This window comes from Lotus japonicus, chromosome 2 (genome assembly GCF_012489685.1).
Source record: "Lotus japonicus ecotype B-129 chromosome 2, LjGifu_v1.2".
In the NCBI taxonomy this organism is placed as follows: Eukaryota; Viridiplantae; Streptophyta; class Magnoliopsida; order Fabales; family Fabaceae; genus Lotus; species Lotus japonicus.
Window position 1 is genome coordinate 49,770,932 of NC_080042.1, and position 13,649 is coordinate 49,784,580.

Sequence of the window (13,649 nt, forward strand, 5' to 3'; positions counted from 1 at the left end):
TCTTGAAGTCTTTGAGCAAGAGCCTCATTCACTCTTTCTTCAATGTGGGCTTGCATCTCCTCCTCCGTCATATGGGCAGCCATGGCGGCTAACTCAGCAGCTCTTTGTTGAGCTCGTCGACGATGGAGGGTGCGTTCTGGCTCCGGATCAAACAGCAGTGGATCCGTGCCAAGACTACCGTGCATAAACTGAAATCACAAAACAGAGAAAAGGTTAGTAACACCTATTCAATGCAATGCTTAGTAAAACAAACAAGCAAACTCTTTAACTTAAATCGAAAACCACAAACAATCCCCGGCAACGGCGCCAAAAACTTGTTGGTCAATTCGCAAGTGTACGAATACCTCCGGGTTTTAAAATATCGAACCACGGGGATTGTGAGTGAGAATTGTTGATTTAAGCCTAAAGTTTGCAAGTTCTTAAAACAGTAAAATTCAGAAATTGATTTTGATTGATTGTGATAAAAGATTTGCAAAAGAGCAATGTTGAAAATGATGTAAATAACAATTGATGGAAAATTGCCTTGGGTTGTTGATCATCTAATCCATTTTAGTCCACCTATCCTATGCATGTGAAACCTTGATTTAACTCTTGTTGTTATAGCCTATGAACTTACTAGTTGATTCCTCACAAAAGTAACTCTCTCAAACTGAAAGATAAGCCCAATTCCTTGTGTACTTAAACATTCATAAGAGGTATGATAGCATGGATATTCAGGCCAACAAAATCCTACCCTCACTCTATGCCTAGAAGCAAGTATAGAAGGATCTATTCCAATTCATGTCCCTAAATCATAACAAATTTCCATTTGATTATAATCTAGCCTATAGCAAAGGTGCACCAAAGTTAAACATGCAATAAGGAATTGAAATACAAGATTGAATCAAGACTCATGCATAGAGATAGGATTTAACAAACTAAAATTTCATAGAATCTCTTAACCCAAAGCAAAAAAGTAAACTAGCCACTCATGGCTAGTGAACTCATGAAGAAAGTGTAAAGAAAACCTGAGAAAAATACAAGTTGGAAGCTTCCCTACAGCCCCAAAGTTCTCCTCAGCTCTCAAACTTGAACCAAAATGAGTAAAATGTCAAAGTGTATCAAAGAAATTGGCCTAAGCCTTATTTATAGGCAAATTACACGAGACTGGGCGCTCAGGCGCCAATTCAGAGCGCCTGAGCGCCAATTGCATGTTGAAAAACATGCCTCTGGACCTAATTGGCGCTTAGGCGCCCATTCCCAGCGCCTAGGCGCTTAAGCTCGCCTGAAAAGGACTTTTTGGCTTATGAAACTCCACTTTTCAATCCTCTTTAAGTTCTCCATCAATTCCATGCTTCTTGGCCTTCTTTCTCCTTCAGTTCAAGAAGTCAAGGAAGATTCTAGAAGCTCCAAGAGCTCATTAGCACAAGAGGTCCTTCATAAAACACAACAAAACCATGCAAGTCCTAAACTTTACTTAAAATGCAAGAAAACTACCTATAAAACTACTAAATTACCAAAACAAAATAAAGACTAAAGAAAAGAATAAAAATGCATGAGAATGCATGAAACACTACATGAGACTCAACAAAAAGACTCAAAACAAACAAAGAAATGACCCTAAAAACACTACTAAAACAGGGTCATCACAAACAATAACACATATCAATCTTCCAATCTGTTTATGAATCATTGAAGCTCTTATAACACCAATTGACGAAAAGAAGCATTAAGCATGTAAAGGAACTCCAAACAAAGAAAATCCATAATTATAATTGTATAAGGGTTTGTTGAACAAGGGTGAATCAAATTACATCACAGAAACAGAAACAACCTACATAGAAGGGGGGGGGGAAAGGTGGAACCCTAGGTAGATTGGAGACATGGGCCTTCCAGAGTTGGCTTTTTCCTCCATGGTGCTCAAGCACCCACCCCCAAGGGCTCACTTCCTCTCCACCAAGTAAGTCTCTCGGCTCTAGAGAACCTCCTGATTCTAACTTTTATTGAAAAAATTGAAAAGGGATCCTAAACAAAAGAACTAAACAACTATTTATAGAGTTTCAAACGTGTTTGGGTGCTCGAGTGCTAGGGTGCACTGCTCGAGCGCCACCTTCTCGAGCAAAAACTCCCTTGCTTCTATTGGCTGGGCGCTCGAGCTCCGGATGCACGCACACAACCTTTACTCCAGCCTTCTTCAATTCCTCATTCAAGGCTCCAAGTCTCTTATCCTTCCAAGTTCCTTCATCTCAACCTGCAGTATTCATTAAAGAACTCTTGGAAAATATCAGAATACAAACCATTATTCTCACACGTAGGACCCAAAACAAATGATAATAACTCAGACCCACAACTATACGAAAATATATGAAAACGGTCCTTGAAGAACCACTAAATTACCTAACACATGCAAATGCATAACCAAAAGGAAATATGCATGAAAAAGCGTGAAACACTACATGAGACAAGGAAAAATGTTGAAACGAAGCAATGAAAATACCCTAAAAACATCATAAAAACCCAGGTCATCAAGAAACTACAACATAAACAATAAAAGGATTCATATCCCCAAATGCTAAAAGAAACTTAGCCAAGCATGGCTAAGGGAAACATAATTCTAACCTGAAATACAAGATATTGAGGTATAGAAATGGTTCAAAATTCCTCCCAACAGATCATCTCAACTAAGATTATAAAATGGTGTATTTGTAGCAGAAACATGATGAGCCACTCATGTGCATGTGTGGACTTCAACCTCTTTTCGTAAAATGGCATGTGTGGATTTTTTAACCATCGGATCAAGCTGAAATTTTGATATGTTATTCAAAACACGTAGATCTTCAATCTAACAGGTCGGATCGTCAAGAAAATATATGTTCTATGAGAAATACCACACGCACTAAGAAGATCTTCTTCAACTTCCATTAGCTCAAGTTCTTGCCTTCACTGCAATTAAGGATAGCCTTCATGTATCTTCATTCTCTTCAATGTTAAATTATGTGACCTCCCTTCAGCCTTTTCCCTTCATCAACCTTTGCTTTTCCTTGTTCCCAAAGATTCCAAGACATCCCTTCATGAGCAATAAATGTAGGGCTGCACACTAAATGAACCATAAAGTCAAGCAATGGGAGTTCAGATTATATATTCAACACGTGTTAGAATTCCACATTTTCAATCTTCATTTTGTAACATGCTAGACCAACGACCAAAGTGCTAAAAGACTCAATTTAAGGCCAAAATGCAATAAAGACACTAAGAAGGACTAAAATTCTAATAATGATGCTAAAAATATAAAATGACACAACTAAGCCTAAAAACACTAAATGAGACTCAAAAAGATTAAAAGAAAGACTAAAAAGAAAGATAAAACACAGTAAAAAGACCACATAATCCCGGGTCATCAGGCTTCCTAGGAGTATTACCCATCGAATTGACCAAATAATGAGAGGGTTTATTTGGTGTAAGCATAATTGGCAGTGGGGGTGGCACCTTGTGAATTGGAACATGGTCACTTGTGCCAAAACACAGGGTGGTCTTGGTATGAAAGATATAGATGACTTCAATACGGTTCTTTTGGGTAAAGCAGTGTGTCACTTAGCAAATAATTCTCCAAAAGTATGGGTTGAAGCTCTTTCTCATAAGTATCTCAAGGGGTCGTCGGTCTTCAACGTGTCGGTGAGGAGTAACTCCTCTTTGAATAGGCAAGGAATTATAGGGCCTCGTAACAAACTTCGGGAAGGGTTTGTTTTCAGGTTGCGAGATGGAATGTCATCTGTGTGGTACCATGATTGGTTAGGCAAAGGAAAGATTAAACATATTTGGTTCTTTTTTGGAATGTTTCTGATGCTAGTTCATGCCTTCGGGATCTTGTTGTTAATAACGAGTGGAAGTTCGATCGCTGATGACGATAATTCCTAGGACGTCGTGGATTGGTTTAATGTAGTGGAGCCCTGGCTTGTGCTTACTGTTTCTGATCGTTGGACCTGGCTTGAATCTGATAAGGGTGTTTTTTTGGTTTGTGATGGATATCAATGGCTATGTGAGAAATCTGTTGCTTTCCCTAGGAACTGGTTATCGTGGAGCTGGGTTTGGAAGGTCGAAGCACCGAAAAAATTGCATGTGTTCCTCTAGCTCGCGTTTCATGGGGCCTTTCCTACTAATTCCAATCGTTTTTGTTGTCAGATTGGTGGACAAGATGCTCTAATTGTGTGGAGGATTGTCTCCACTGTTTGAGGGGCCGCCCTCATTCAAGAGAGTTATGGGGCAGATTGGGAGCTTTCGGTTGGCGAAATTTCTGACATGGGGATGCTCGTGAATGGCTTCGGATGCAGACTCAAGGGGTAAATGGAATGAAGTTTATAGCTGGTTTGCGGGGAGTTTGGCGATGGCGCAACAATATGGTGTTGGATTCAGACCCTTGGACAGTTCAAGTTGTTTGGCATAAACTAAGCCATTACCATGATGAACTTATTCAGCTTTCTTCCCCTGCCAGTTTGGACCCATGCGTGACTTTGAACTCCTGGTGGTGGCCGCCCAACAAACTTTTGTCAAGCTAAACACTGATGGTAGTTATAGGGAATCAGATAATTGTATGGGGGGGGAGGGGGTCTCTTGCGTGATAGTGCTTCAGTGATGTAACACCCCGATTTCGGTGGCGTCACTTTAGTAACCAAAGAAATAACTTAAGCGGAAAAAGGTGAATTATTTTTTTTTTGATAATGTAAGTAAAGACAGAAAGAGATGAAACTCTAAAACGAAGATAACAGAACTAATATACAATATGATTACAGCCCCCACTGTAAGTTGTAAACCACGTCACGAGTAAACCTCCAGTGACGGAAAGTAAAAGAGAGTAATGCCCGTAGGCAAAAGTACAAACCAAGGTAAAAATACTGTGTCCGCAACACTAAACCTCAAAATCTGAGAACAAGTTGGCCCAGCGGCCTAAGAAAAGACCCCCTAAATCCAACCAGCTCTCTCTGATCTCCATAGGAAACCACACAAAAAAAAACTACCGGTAGGAAACTACCCTGTCCCCAAAACTGAAGCATGACGGTCAGAGCATCGACACTACTCCTACACTAATCCCATCTCGAGTAAGTTGCTCGGTGGCCAGCGGGGTCGACCACCCCTGAACCGTAGTCCTCCTGATCAAGCTTCTTCAACCTAGTTTCCCCTGAAGGGTGAACCATCGTGAACCGGTCCGCCATACTCAACTGACAATGGCGTAGTCCGCCCAAACACACACAGAAGACGCGAGGGTCAACTCCAAAGAATTATATAAATAATAAAACCAGATATATAGGGTAATAATTATTTAGCCTCTCAGGCTTATACGTTTAGGGATAACATCCTAGGGTTGCATATATCACAATGAATATAAAGATCATAATAACAATTAGCATGCCTCAAGTAGGATAAACAGGTACCAACCACACTCAGCAACTAAGTCAGCATGTATGTTGCATGAAATGCAATGCTGGGTAACAAAATGCATTCCGGAAGAAGGATGGACACCATCGAGTCAGCCCTAACACCGGCCAAAGTGGGACCATTCCGCTCGGGCGTCTCTTACACCACACAAAAGTAGTCAGATCAGCAGTGAACCCGTAGGTCTGCCATTCCGTCTGCTACTGAGGACCACCGTAGTGTCCTAAATATGGAAATCCGGGTCTTATGACCATTTTGGAATCCACCGAGGTCCGGTAATCCGCCGTGTATTAACCTCAAAATGAGTGCATGAATGCAAGTGATTAGCCAAACAACGTCTCCGACCTCACTCGACACGTCGTCACGTGTTCTAGCTAACTGATTGTCTCTAAAAAGCCTACCCTAAGGCAAACGTCGATTCTGCGACAAAATGAATTAATCAAAAAGAAGAAGAATGTACTTTGGAACTCATGGTTCCCGGCTAAACTTTAGATAGCCAATCAATAAACTGCTCATCGAGCGAAAAGGTACCGAAGTACTTGGAAACTTATAGTCTCCGGCTAAACTTTAGATAGCCAAACATTAAACTGCTCATCGAGCGAAAAGAGTATCAACATACTCGAAAACTTGTAAGTTCCTCAAAACTTGGACTCGACGACACTTATCATATCTCCAAGACTAATATTCAGGCTCTAAGCTCTTATCTAAAGTTGTTATCATTGTTCAAGGGGTTTAGAGATTGATTAATGTCTTATGAATTTTCTTTGAGAAAATAGATTTCGTTTAGTCTTATGATACTTCTTATGAGTTTCAGGGATCCCCTAATCCCAATTAATTTCTGAGAAGGTCTCGATCCATTAAAATATAACAAGGTCCGAACTTCGTTCGTCCTTTCAAACTCTCTCAAAATCTCATAAAAATTCGGCATGACTTGCCCGTAATCCTCACTTTCCAGAAACATAGGCACGAGTGGAATAGCATCAATGAAACAGCTCAACCAATAGGCATAAACAGCATATTCCAACACATCCTAAGTTAACCATGTAGCACATAGCATGTGAATCATTTAGCACACAATATCATGGCATCAAGTACTCAACAAGTGCGGCCGAAGCCTCAGAAATCATTTCAGACATTTAGCAATTAGGTGCATAACACATAAATCAAGTCGAATTTCATCGACACCTAAAGCATTATCTAGTAATTCAGAGAGTAGCCCTCACCTGTAACTCCTCCAGCGTTTTCCTCACAACCTCCTTCACGTTCCTCGCCTTGATCTCCAGGAAACTCCTCAAAAGAACCTTAAGCCAAAATCACAGAAATCAACACATTGAGTCAGAAACTCAGCAAGCAATAAGTCCTAGGGTTACACGGTACATTACAAACTCTGTGGTACGACAATCTAACGCGTTAAGACAAGTTTTCGAAAAAGTCGGATTTCCTCCCCCCCTTGGTATAGCTCTCGGCCACTTTCCTTAATTGGGAGGGTCGATTTTTCTTCGATCAAACTTGGTTCCTAGGTTAACATACGCCGTAACTAAGACGGTTCTAAGCTCGGAAAAATTTTCGGATCGAAAACTGATATAGGGGTAGTTTGGTCATTATTTTTAGCTCAAAATTTCAAAATTGGATTTTTGAAAAAACATATTGGATGGAGACGTCCACAACGACGTTTATGACGACAAATCCTACTAGCACTAAGCCAAGTCGATAGATTAGAGCTTAAAGGTTGCGACTTTACCGAAAAATGGGTATTTAAGGTAGAAATTGATCCCGGCGGCATTTCGTCGACATTTGACAAAATCTAATCCGCAGAACACGCTCAGGAGCATGCAGGGAAGAAGTTTAGACACTGAAATCAAGCTATTTGGACAATTTTACAAAAAGCTCCAAACTTTGAGCTCAGAAAAACATAGAAAAAGTCGACAGATCTGACGATCAGAAGTGAGATATAGTTTACCTACCTCAAGGTCTTCGATTAGCAACGATCGGTGAAGAAAACGGGCAAAGATTCGCGAAAATCCGGATCCTCTCTTTCTCTCTAGCTGCTCACGGTTTTGGGGGAGGGAAAATGGGTATTTTTTTGCAAAAATCTAATTTTCAAGCTATTTATAGGTTTTGGAAAAAGCGGAAAAATGATTTTTTTGCGATTCCGATTTTTCCTGCGCGTTCCTCTGCGCATTCTAAGATAGGTTCTGGCGACAGAATTCCAGAACTCAAAACAGGATTCTTGGAATTAAACCAAAAGATCCAAAATCGGCATAAGTCGGTGTAAGTCGGTTTATCCCGAAAAACTACTTTTTGCAGTGATCGTCGGATGAGAAAACTTCCTTCTGAAGAAAGATTAGGAATGACGAGAGAAATAGGAGAACGCGGGTGGAATCTTCATTTGCAGCTCCGAATAGAAAAAATCTTCATCGTCTGTCGATCTTAGGTTTCTCGAACTATCAGGGATTCCGTTTCGGCAAACTTCCGAGAATTGGAATTTGACGTTCGTACTTTCCAGGATTTCGCATCGAAATAATTGTTTAAGGACGGAAAAGAGAAGTTCTAACATTTCTCTGAGGATTTTTGGAATTAGTTTCCATCATGTCCTAAAGCGTAAATTAACTATTCACCAATACCTTTGACCTAGGATTAAGCGTATGTTAGTCGTGCTATAACTCTTATCGGTTTTTCGATAAATTCTTGGACTTTTCCTGAACCTTTTTCCTTCACAAATTTATCTTAATCAAATAAACTCTTTTATTTTATTCACTTATCCAAAGCGTTAAAACTTGGGCCTTACATTACTACCCTCCAAAAAGAAAGTTTCGACCTCGAAACTTATGGTTCAGTAAAAAGTTCTGGGTACTGTTCCTTGATCTTTTCCTTCAGCTCCCACGTCGCATCGCCGGTGTCCTTGTTCCAAATAACCTTCACTAACTCGATCTCTTTACCCCTCAACTGCTTTATCCTTGTGTCACCAATGCTGATTGGCGGTGTCTCGAAAGACAAGTTATCCTTCAACTCAATGTCATCCAGCTCGATAACATGTGTCGGATCAGCAATATACTTCCTCAGTTGTGTCGCATGGAATACATCGTGAATGTTTGATAGAAAAGGCGGTAGTGCGATCTGATAAACTACCGGTCCTACACGACGAGTAATCTGATAAGGTCCAATGAACTTTGGCGTAAGCTTTCTTGATTTGATTGCTCGACCAACTCCTGTAGTCTGAGTAACTCGCAGAAACACATGATCTCCCTCTTCAAATTCCAGGGTTCTGCGCCTTTGATCTGCATAGCTCTTCTGTCTACTCTGAGAAGCCTTCATCTTCTCTCTGATCTGTTTAATCTTCTCAGTTGTCTGTTGCAGAAGTTCCGGTCCTACTAACAAATTCTCTCCATCTTGATACCAACATAAAGGTGTTCTACACTTGCGGCCATACAAAGCCTCATACGGTGCCATACCTATGGTCGTATGAAAACTGTTGTTGTATGTGAACTCAATCAGTGGCATTAGGGTATCCCAACTGCCCTTGTTGCCTAACACGCAAGCTCGTAGCAAATCCTCCAATGATTGGATAGTTCTCTCTCAGTTTGCCCATCAGTCTGTGGATGATAAGCAGAACTGAATCTCAGCCTCGTTCCCAAAGCATTATGAATAGCTCCCCACAAATGTGAAGTAAACTTCGGGTCTCTATCGGAAACAATACTTGTTGGCACTCCATGAAGTCGCACAATCTCAGCTATATAAATCTCTGATAGCTTATCCACGTTGTACGTAGTTCTCACAGGTATGAAATGAGCTGACTTAGTCAATCGGTCCACGATTACCCAAATCGAATCATATCCCTTTTGAGTTCTTGGCAACGCCACGACAAAATCCATCGATATGCTATCCCATTTCCATTGAGGTACATCCAAGCTCTGTAGCATACCTGAAGATTTCTGATGTTCCACCTTCGCCTTCTGACAGATTAAACATGCAGCTACATATCCTGCCACTTGTCTCTTCATCCCTGGCCACCAAAAATTCACCTTCAAGTCCTGATACATCTTTTTCCTTCCAAGGTGAATGCTCAACTTGCTTTTGTGACCTTCGTCCATAATCAACCTCCTTAAGTCAGGGTTGTTTGGTACGCACACTCTATCCTTGCATCGCAGGATATTGTCACTCCCTACCTTGAATTCCGGGTCCTTACCCTGAATTACTAAATTCTTATTTTCCGAGTAAAAATTCATCTTGTAACTGTTGGTCTCGGATTTCTTCCATCAAACCATTGGTGATCTTGATCATCCCAAACTTCAGTTCTCCCTCAGATGCTCTCACATCTAAGCTCAAATCTCAAAATTGTTCCAGCAGTTGCAGCTCCTTAACCATCATTGATGAGATATGCATCTTCCTGCTCAATGCATCAGTAACGACATTAGCCTTTCCAGGATGGTATTGTAAGGTAAAATCGTAATCCTTGAGAAATTCCATCCAGCGTCGTTGTCTCATGTTCAACTCCTTCTGGTCAAACAAGTACTTTAAGCTCTATGTCGTCCTGCTCGACCACTCGTGTCGGTTCTATGTTGGAAATAACATTGGTTGACGCTACGTGCAATTGCACAACCTTAACCACTTGATCCTTTACTTTTGTTCGTCCAAAAATTCTGCTTAAACTCAGTACACCTCTGGCATTCCAGAGTGAATGTTCAACCTGTCCTCGTGATCTCCACTCATGATTCAAAACTTAACTCAATCGCTCTATAACTCATAGACGAACTATTCCCTTGGAATCTACTAGTCCATTAACGTCGATTCCAACTTCGTAACTATCCTCATTCGCACCATGAAATCAATCTTCTACTTAGTCATCACTCAAAGTAAAACTCGACGTGAGTCTTAATACCTTGTGCATCGCTAGACCCAATCCCTTTTAACATCCATTCATCAGCAACTTATAAGCTAATCACCATCTTAATATCTTACAATCCATTATTGTCATCTCCCCTTTTTCGAGACTTCCCTTACTTGAACCATAAAACCAACCTTCACTTATTCACAACCCACTTTACAATTACCTAAAATCCTTAACACTTCCCCCAAATCCGAACTTATTCCCTAGAAGTTCAAACCATAGCTGTACCTCAGGAAACTTAACTAGTCATTTTATCATCCGATCCCTCAACATTCGGAGGTTTAACTACAATCATTAATGCCAACACCACTAAATCTCTGATTCGAACATGATTTTCACCTCCCAAGGTCAATCTTAACCCTTAAATCCTCACTTAACTTAGTGAAATTCACTTGCTAACCCCAGCATGCAATATCGGAATCCATAACAAAGTTCCATTCACTCTTAGACTCTAAGAAATTTGTCCACATATAACAACCTCAAGTATTAATCTTAATACTAACTCTTTATTTCCGTAACTAGATCGTCCTCCCATCAATCCGATACTTATTCTCTCGATCAAAACCTGACAAACCTTGAGTCCTACGCACTTAAGACAAGAATTCATAGACTTAAAACCTAAACTTTCACCACGTTTGGACCTCAAATGTCCTTTAATTCTTCAATACTTCTTAAATGAATATCCATTTCTTAAACTATAACTCCTTCCCAAAGGAAATCAATTACTTAACAAAAACTTTACTTCCCGACTCCACTAATCCTCGATCCAATCAAATTAATCTTACCAATCCATCTATCAAAGTCCATTGCCAGTTCTGATTCCGAATATCACCCCCTCAATATTAAGTTGATCAGGCCTAATACATCGAAGGTGAAGATTTAGAAAAACCCACTGGAACAGTCGATGAGTTCCTAACATCCAGTAGTCACAATTACCCTGATATTAAATCCTCAATGATGCCGCTACGGAACTACACACTCTCGACACCATACGTATACTATCCATACGGAATCTCTCGGAGATTCATTCTTCAGCTTCTAGCTCCTTTGTTAAAGGCATCGGTGCCATACTACTTTTCTAGGCTTAACGCGTTATTCTAAACCTCGTGTAACTTCTATAGTTTAAACACGAGCAACGGTCAAATAAAGTATTATTAGGCGTAATAACTATAAAGTCAAAGCTCGACAGTAAAGGCAAGTTAGGTGTGTTGCACGTTCTACGAGAGTAATAAAGCATGTTATCCTAGAATGAGAAGGAATAGTTAGAAGGTTACCATCGTTCGTGCGCTCTCCTCTGACTAGTCTACCAGCTCCCTCGCCGCACGAGACATAGACTCCTCCCCGTGCAGCAGGATGTCTTCCTCTCACCGTAGGCACAGATGGCTCAACCCTGGTTACATTGCAATCCTTGGCTTGATGCCCCGGACGGTTGCAATTGAAACATAGAGGTCCCCCGTCTGGACACTTGTTAGAGTAGTGCCCCACCTTCTTGCACCTGTAACACGTTACTCCTTGGCCCGAAGTCTTGTTTCCTGTTCCTCCGGTAGCATTTATGGGCTTATACTGCCCCGAGGTAAAACCTTCCCTCAAAGGGCGTTGATACGGCTTCTTCTGTTGGAATTTACCTCTTCCTTTATAGTTCTGAGGACCTGACCTTACTGGTCCTCCAGTTCCAGCACGATTCAACCTCTTGTTCTTCATTAACTCCACTTCTGTGGCTTTCTCAACCAAGGACTGGAAGCGCATGATTCCCAACGGTTTCACTGAGTCCTCAATGTCAGGCCTCAGCCCATTCACAAAGCGTTTGCACATGTAGGGTTCATCAACCCCATTGCGGAAGAATCGAAAGTGTTTGGCCAACGATTCCAGCTTAGCAGCATATTCCGGAATGGACATGCTACCCTGACGAAGAGTCAGAAACTGTGCCTCACGCTCGTCACGGGCACTATCTGGAAAATACTTCTCCAGAAAAGCAGCACGAAATGAAGCCCAGTTCACTTCCACATTATTTGCTTCCATCATTCCTCTGGTACCCCTCCACCAGTACTCAGCATCGCCCAGCAGCAGATAAGTTGCCAGGCCCACCTTAGCCCCTTCGGCGGTATGCAGTACCCCAAAAATCTTTTCAATCTCTTGGATCCATAGGTCCGCTCTGTCTGGGTCAGTCCCACCCGTGAACTTGGGCGGATCCTGTCGCCTGAAATCAGTCAGCCCCCTATTCTGGTCTAGGGCTACCTCCCTCTCACGCTTATGACGCTCACGTTCAGCCTTGTCAGCACGCCACTGAGCGTTCTCCGCAGTTTGATTTGTCATTGCCTGGGCCATAGCAGTCATTGCCCCAGCGAGTTGGTTCATGTTCACCATGTTCTGTTTAGTCAAACAAACAGTTAGTACTAATCATAAGATAGCATCTAACATAACTATACAATATGATTAAGCACTAACTTCAATCAATTCTAAGCGAAAAATCGCTCGGCAGACAATCAATTTTCACTCTTTGCAGAGTCACACAACCTAGCACAGAAGACCTATTCCCCAAAGACTCCCGAAAGACTCGACAAGCTCTGATACCACAATGTAACATCCCGACTTGACGACTGGCCTCACGGTAACAACACGAGTCTTTTCAGTGCGCTTTGTCCTCACTTGCGCACTTCCCGGGAAAACTTCCCAGGAGGTCACCCATCACGATATTGCTCCAAGGCAAGCACACTTAACCATGGAGTTCTTATCAGTTGGGCTCCCGAAAAGAAGTTGCAACTTATTGTTATGAGTAGTACCAATCAAATCTTTTATGCCCTCCTCAACTGTATAGTCCATCCCTATACAGTCTCGGAATACCTCTTGTTCGGGTGTGAAATCGGTTCATTCATGTGCCCCTCCGCCTAGAAGCCTGTCAGGAGCCGCTCCTTGTCCGTGCCTCACTGCACCGGCGATCACTCCCCGCCCTCGTCGGCCCCGGGCGTCACAGGCCCACCAACTTCCGCTTGGTTCGTCCCCGAACCACACCGTACTGGGAGAGGTCGGCTCTGATACCACAAATGTAACACCCCGATTTCGGTGGCGTCACTTTAGTAACCAAAGAAATAACTTAAGCCGACCTCTCCCAGTACGGTGTGGTTCGGGGACGAACCAAGCGGAAGTTGGTGGGCCTGTGACGCCCGGGGCCGACGAGCGCGGGGAGTGATCGCCGGTGCAGTGAGGCACGGACAAGGAGCGGCTCCTGACAGGCTTCTAGGCGGAGGGGCACATGAATGAACCGATTTCACACCCGAACAAGAGGTATTCCGAGACTGTATAGGGATGGACTATACAGTTGAGGAGGGCATAAAAGATTTGATTGGTACTACTCATA